The following is a 6,883-nucleotide window of genomic DNA, read 5'->3' as shown; positions in this document are numbered from 1 at the left end:
AAGACCGTCCTCAGGTGAAGAACAGGTCTTTCTGACAGACCTGTTCTTCACCTGAGGACGGCTGCTTGCGTTGTGGCCGAAACGTCGTGAGAATTATTGTATTATGCTTTATTTTTTATTATTTTATTATTTCCATTCTACGTGACTATACCGAAAGAACCAAGAAGATGAATCCCTGCAATCACGAAAGCTTTAAATCGAAATTTGGTCCCATAGAAGTCCAACATACATTCATACACGAAGGGAGACACACTCCTGCGTGATCCACCAACCACATATCTAAAGCAGTGAACTCATAACACGGCGAATGTGAAGTTTATTGGGGCATCTCAGGGGATCGCCAGGTGGTGTGAATGCTCAAGAAACTAAAGAACTGAGAGAGACTTCACAAACACGGCTGTGCTGCTGTTGCTGCTGCTGCTGCTGCTGGGAAGGTTTCTCAAATTGTAGGTCTTCATTAGCCAAGGGCAAATATGTCCGGTACAAAAGAGCATAACAACGATAGGAATTGACTTATATATAATGTTTCACACCAACATTGGTACAGAAGTCAAAGCATGTGACACATGTGCATTGAAGTCTGGCAGCATATTTTCAAGATATATTTTAATTCCCTCGCTAAATTAGCAGGATCTATATTCACATGAACTGCATAGTTATATATGACCTCGTAATGGCAACAGTGAAAGTATATTCACGTAAGAAGCCAAATGTCCTGGCCGAATACGGGTGTGATATCAAAGGCACCTGCGTTAAAGAATCCCGGGCAAACGGTACCTCTTACGACTGAGTGGTACATCTTTCCTCGGTACATCTTTCTTAAAAGCTCGCTTATTGCTCACGTGATATTCACTGCCCTCTTTTTACCATTAAACGAGGTCCCATTGGTGGAAGCTGAGTGAAATGTCATTTTGCATTCGCAGCAGTTCATTAGATATTCACATAAATAACGAAAGAATTTACGGCCCTTTGTCATTCACTGCTCACCATGCCGTGTTGGTAATGCGGGTTGTTTGACCATACTTCACCCGGCACGGAGGGGCCAAGGACCTATTTAGATAATAATTGCCACCGATGTAACCACGACCAGGAATTGAACTTAGGTAAGCGGGTTTGCAGCGCAATGCACTAAACCACTGTGTCACCGCTCCCCCAGAATGCAAAGCATTTCCTTATTTGCATGTATGTTGAACTTAGTTCATACCGTATAACAAACTAAACACATAAAGCAGTTCTAAGGAAATGCATTTACAATCTAGATGATGAATTTAAAAGTGCCATAGCTCCCAGTGCCTTCCTCATATCGGAAGGAAGAGCGTTCCAGACGGCCGCAGAAGCGCATTTGAAAGGGTCGCGCGATGCGGTGACCACCGTCTTCATATGTACCCTGTTACATGTGTGTTACATGTGTGGTGCCACATTCCACTCGTGGAAAATCCTTAAACCCGAAGTAAGAACATCACAATTTATTTCCAACAAGGGTAAAACCAAGAGAACACAAAGCAGTGGCAGACTTTAATGTGGGGCTTTGAGATATCAGGGGCACTTAAATACGTCGACATACTTTACGACAAAAAACGCGCCCTCTATCTGAGCGCACACCTTGTTAAACAGGAACGTGAGTATCGCGTGAAGCTAATCTCATGACGCTATTAAGATGGGCAATTTATTGGTTCCACGAGCATGTTTTTTTTTTACATTCTAAGCAGTACCGAATGCGTGTTGCTCCTTCAGTGCACGTAAGACTTGTAGCCATTTCATGTGTGCGGTGCTGCAATTAATACGTTCTATCAATGTTGAAGATCAATTGAATGGTTACAAGTGTGGACGTGCCCTTCCAAATAACCTGTCCTCCTCATAAAAATAGGAAACCTGGAACGTCCATTATACTTGCTCCAATAGATGCATTCATGATGTAGTGAGCACATTTTACATACATATTCTAAACGTGGCAGATTGCATCAAACCACAGACAGTAATAATCAGGACGCCACTGTAAAATTTGCAAGTTAATCACAGAACACGACGACAGTAGTGGCTCCTAAAGAGAGACAGATTCATTTTGGAAACCCGATAAATTACTCATCATATTCCAATGGAAACTGGGCAATTTTAAATCGAATTAGCAGGGTTTTATTTCTCCGACTTATAAAAAAAAAACACGATGATCGGGTCTTTAGACTTATTTTATACCGAGGATCCTGTTTACCCGAATGAGCTGTTGAAACAGAATAAGTTTTGTCAAGAGTAGGATATCATCGTTAGATCAGAACGAGTGATGTTGGAGCATGGGCGATGACTGTCTGAACAGGGATGAGTTTTGTTGGGACGGACCACGTGTGCTGTCGGATTAAGATGTCATTAAAAAAGGGAAGCTATATTTTTTTTAATCGGAAGAGCATGAGCAATGTTGGAACAGCGCGAGTGTTGTTAGAAGCGGGCATTTCCACAGTCACGAAGCGACGTTCAGTTGTCTCGCTCCGTTTATTACTTACACACCTTCGCTTGCCCTGAACGCTGCAGAACAAAGATTCTCGGGAGAGACCACATGTTTAGACCTCATGTATAGACCTCATGTAACATGAATTCGCTCAGGAATCATTTCGGCCCCGCAAAAATTTTTGTTGTTGTTGTTGTCGTCAGCGACAGATGTCGATCCTCGGCCGATGAACGAGGCTCAGCTGCTGCAAACACGGCACGGGCGGCGTTGGAAGGGACACGGAGCGCCCCGTTCATCGCCAATGACGCCACGTGGCTGCCTCGGCAGCGAGCAGTGGGCTTGTCGCCTGATGAAAGGGCAACACAATTGCAAGAGGTCGTGGACGGATTCTCGCTTGTACATGTGTATACAAGTACACACAGGCAACATTGTTTCGCGCCCGAGATACCACATCCACTACCGCTAAATCACGCGCCTACTGCAGCCTCCCAGCGAGATGGCAGACAAAACGATTTCAAGGCATCGTGCGTGAGTTTCTCAACTAAAAACATCAACAACAATCGCATGTTGTTTTATTTTTGTTTTCACAGGTGAAGTAGCTTCGGTAGGGGCAGCGACGGCGGCTTTTTATTGCGTGAGTTACGACCCAGAGCTGGCAGACAAATGTTGACGCAGAGTCCCAGTGCCCGCACGTGTCGGCTCCCGGGTGCAGACGATATTTTCTTGACCTCTTGGCTGAGACGCCCCCTGTGTTTCAGAATCCCAACAAAAGCTCCGAGCAAAGCCCAGTGCGAAAACAACCGCACAGCCGTGTGATCTGCGATTTAGTTGAGGTTGCGCGAGCCGCGGTTATCATTGCCGCGCAGAATACAGTTGGCCATCGCAACCGTACAGACACACTTCGTCACTCAAGCTATATACTTTAACACAAAAATACGTTCGCATTTTTAATTTGTACATGATTAAGAATGTGTTCTACTTCATTGGTTTGTATTGTTTGTTGTTTTCACTTTGGGTCCTGTATTATCTTTGCACGAAGCAACGCCTTTGTTTTCAAAAGGTATGTATTACCCACCGTGACACATGGATCACAAAGCATGGGACGCTCATGAATGCAATGGAACAAAAGCTGGAAAGTACACGAAGAATCACGAAAGCGATGCATGCTCGGAGTTCTACTGAGATACAGAAACTGGCACTTAGATCGCAGAACAAAGGCATGCTAGGGACATCGTACTGACTGTTACGAAGATATGTAAGTAGGCTCGGCAAAGGGCACATCGCTAGAAGAGATCATAATCGATAGGCAGACTGGTGAAAGGAGAAAACAGGAAAGGAGGAACCCCCGTGGAGATGGAGCGATTGTATCGTCGGGGTGCTGTTTTGGAATGGTCGGATCGCGGAACCGTGAGACACGGCGGAATGACGACAGTGCGGCCGAACCACCCCTACGCTTAACAGGCAACGCTGTCAACCCATACGGTTTAGCCCGTATTCTTGTACAGGGAAATTGAGTTCTCAGGTCCATACGGCGTAAAACCGTATCAATACGGGCAACATTTATTTTTGTCTATTTCTTTGTGGTTGTCCCACGTGATGGGACTTTGTAGGACGAACGTTGAGATTTATAAGGGGGGCACAGGATGACCATTAAGGTCTGAATTGGTCTGTAATAAGGGGTTGACAGGTATGGACATGGCGCACTGAGGCCTTCATCCAGCTGTGGATGGACAATGGATGATGATGATCTCACTGGCCTTACTTCTGACCCAGGTTTGTCTTTGGGGGAAAAAATAACCCATGTTAGTTGATTTGGGCTCTCGCCTAGGTTTAATGAATAATTAACCCAATAACACTGTGTAACCATTTTTTGTTCCTTTGTACTAAGTGTTATTTTCTAATCGCTTATGCCTCAAAAGTACACAAAATGGCTATTATTCCCCACAAACTTTGCTTTTGTGACCAGGACAGTGATATATTTTTTAAAATGTACATATTTTCAAAGAGAAAACGTGGTGTGCTTTTGTGTCTTTCGTTCACCTAAAGTCCTGGTCACAAAAGCAACGTTTGTGGAGAATAATAGCCATTTTCTATACTTTTTAGGCATAAGAAATAAAATAATAACACTTAGTACCCAGGGACAAAAATTGTGTTACACAGTGAATTAATCATTGCACTTCGCGTTGTGTCTAGATTTGTGTCAATTACACAATACGTGTGGTGTCACTACAACACGTGGTGTAATCTACAGCCATTTGTCGTCACACTACCGGACGAGGGCCTCTGTATCTCAAGTCAGTCATCGGGGTTGTTTGACCAAACCTCACCACACTGGCCACTGTGGTTTGCGAATGTGGGTCGGATTGGTTGAGGTGTCGCACACCACTGATGTGAGCCATGACTGGGCATCGACTTTAAGGTTTTTTTTAAAATACAAAGACGAGCGGTAACCACTGCGCTACAATGCGTTACGCTTCCACATGCGCGGGTCACGTGACAGATCTGACGTCACAGCTCACTTGCCGTGCAAAAAATATATGCATTATTGAGCCCCCCCCCCAAAAAAAAGTGTATTTGTATCATTTTTGCATGGTGTACAGTCTGGAAAGTTCCCACATGGCAAATTTCCAGTTTGTTGCATGTCGGGAAGTACGCTAAACATTTTGAACAGACACACATATTCACATGGAGATATATATAGCTCCACAATTACCACCATATTTCAAAACAGAACTGGGCCTACATATTAACTCTAAGTACCTGCGCTAATCTATAACTGAACGTAACAACCCGAAAACCCCGTGACCTGAATTTGAAGTCTAATCGACTCACTGCAATCCCCATCCTGGCCACCTCCAACACGCACAGGGAGAGAAGTCCGTTGGCTGGGTGTTGCGCATTTTGTTCTGAACGCATGGAACATTCGGATGCGTGGGCCCAATAATTGCTGGTGCAGTAATACGATAAAATGTAGCTGTGATGGAGAGATGAGAACTGCCTGCCAACAAAGCAGACCCTCTCCGGTTTAACTCAGGAAGTGTGAACGTTTCCATCAAGTAATAGTATTTTTTTTATTATCAACAATTAGCGGAAGTTTAAATGTATAACCAGGAATAGTGTTTCATCTGTTCAAATATCAATTGCGATTTTATGTATATTGTCCTGTACATTGTTAAAAAAAAATGCTTTTAATTATTACAACTAGCTAATGTTGGCAAGTCAGTCCTAATATATGCAGGACAATGCATATATTATCAGAGTATGTTTTTGTCTGCATTCTGACTAAAAGCATTGTGGTTAATGCAGACATGATTCCTTGTTAAAGGTTTCACTTTGTTGTTTTAAGATCTTAACACCTGTTTTGTTGCCAGAAAAAAAGGGGAAATCTATTATCAGCTTCAAACTTGTGACTGGCAACCTGGGAGACACCGTTTGGGTGTGTAGCTGCAAGATCAGAGTGATTTGTGTAGTAGATTGTATCCGTGAGCATGCGCATGAACGTACTTAAGCATATGACCAATGGAAGATTGTTACATTTATAAAGATTGTTAAACGGGGGGGGGGGGAGGGGCGGTTAAAACTCGAAATTATTCTAAGGCCTACTACCATTGTCTGCCTTAACGTGGCCGATTAATGTGATTCTGCTCTGAGAAGCGTCATCGTATGCATCTTTACCATTGTCAAGCCAAAACACTCCATGGATTTAAAATTTCATACATTACGTTTCAATAAAGAATATGAAAAAAACTCAACTTATTTAAACCAAAATCGTTATGTTCATGAGTAACTCTTCCATTTTCCACAACGTACTTGTTGCCTCGACTAGCTTCAGTGAATGTAGAGAATAATATTTTAATTTTACAGTTGCCTACTTATCATGACTGTCGATATAGTAAGACGCCATTGATCACGTGTGGCTTATTTCAACGTCAAACTTCTTGGGTGCATCCTCAACGCATTCATTCATATTCGTGTTTAATTAATCCTGTTCGAGTACAGGATACCTTTTTTGGAAGGACATACGATTTCGTATCTGTCCTGCATACTTTCTAAATGACGTGTTTATTTTATTATCATAAACGACATTAACCCAGCAGTGGGTTGACCAATGACTGTAAAGCATCACTGTTGGTATACAACACAAACTCTTTTAATTTTCAATGACAGAGCTACAATGAGTACAACTTGAATCATCACAGTCAGGACCACGGACAGCGCCCAGTGAAGCTTGCATAACAAAGTTCCCCGTATAACCTATAACAGACTATAGGGGCAAGTGCTGTTAGCGAGCACATATGACGGCAGGAATGGCACACGAGGGGGTGGGTGGCCAGAACAACGCACAACCGCCTTTGTCTCCCCAGTGTTGAGGTTTATACAACGCACCAGATACTCATTGGAGGCTGAGTCAACCTAGGTGGATCCAAGGTCGGTTCAGATAAG

This window comes from Lampetra fluviatilis, chromosome 2, assembly GCF_964198595.1.
Source record: "Lampetra fluviatilis chromosome 2, kcLamFluv1.1, whole genome shotgun sequence".
Lineage (NCBI taxonomy): Eukaryota > Metazoa > Chordata > Hyperoartia > Petromyzontiformes > Petromyzontidae > Lampetra > Lampetra fluviatilis.
Note: the sequence above shows the minus strand (reverse complement) of the source record.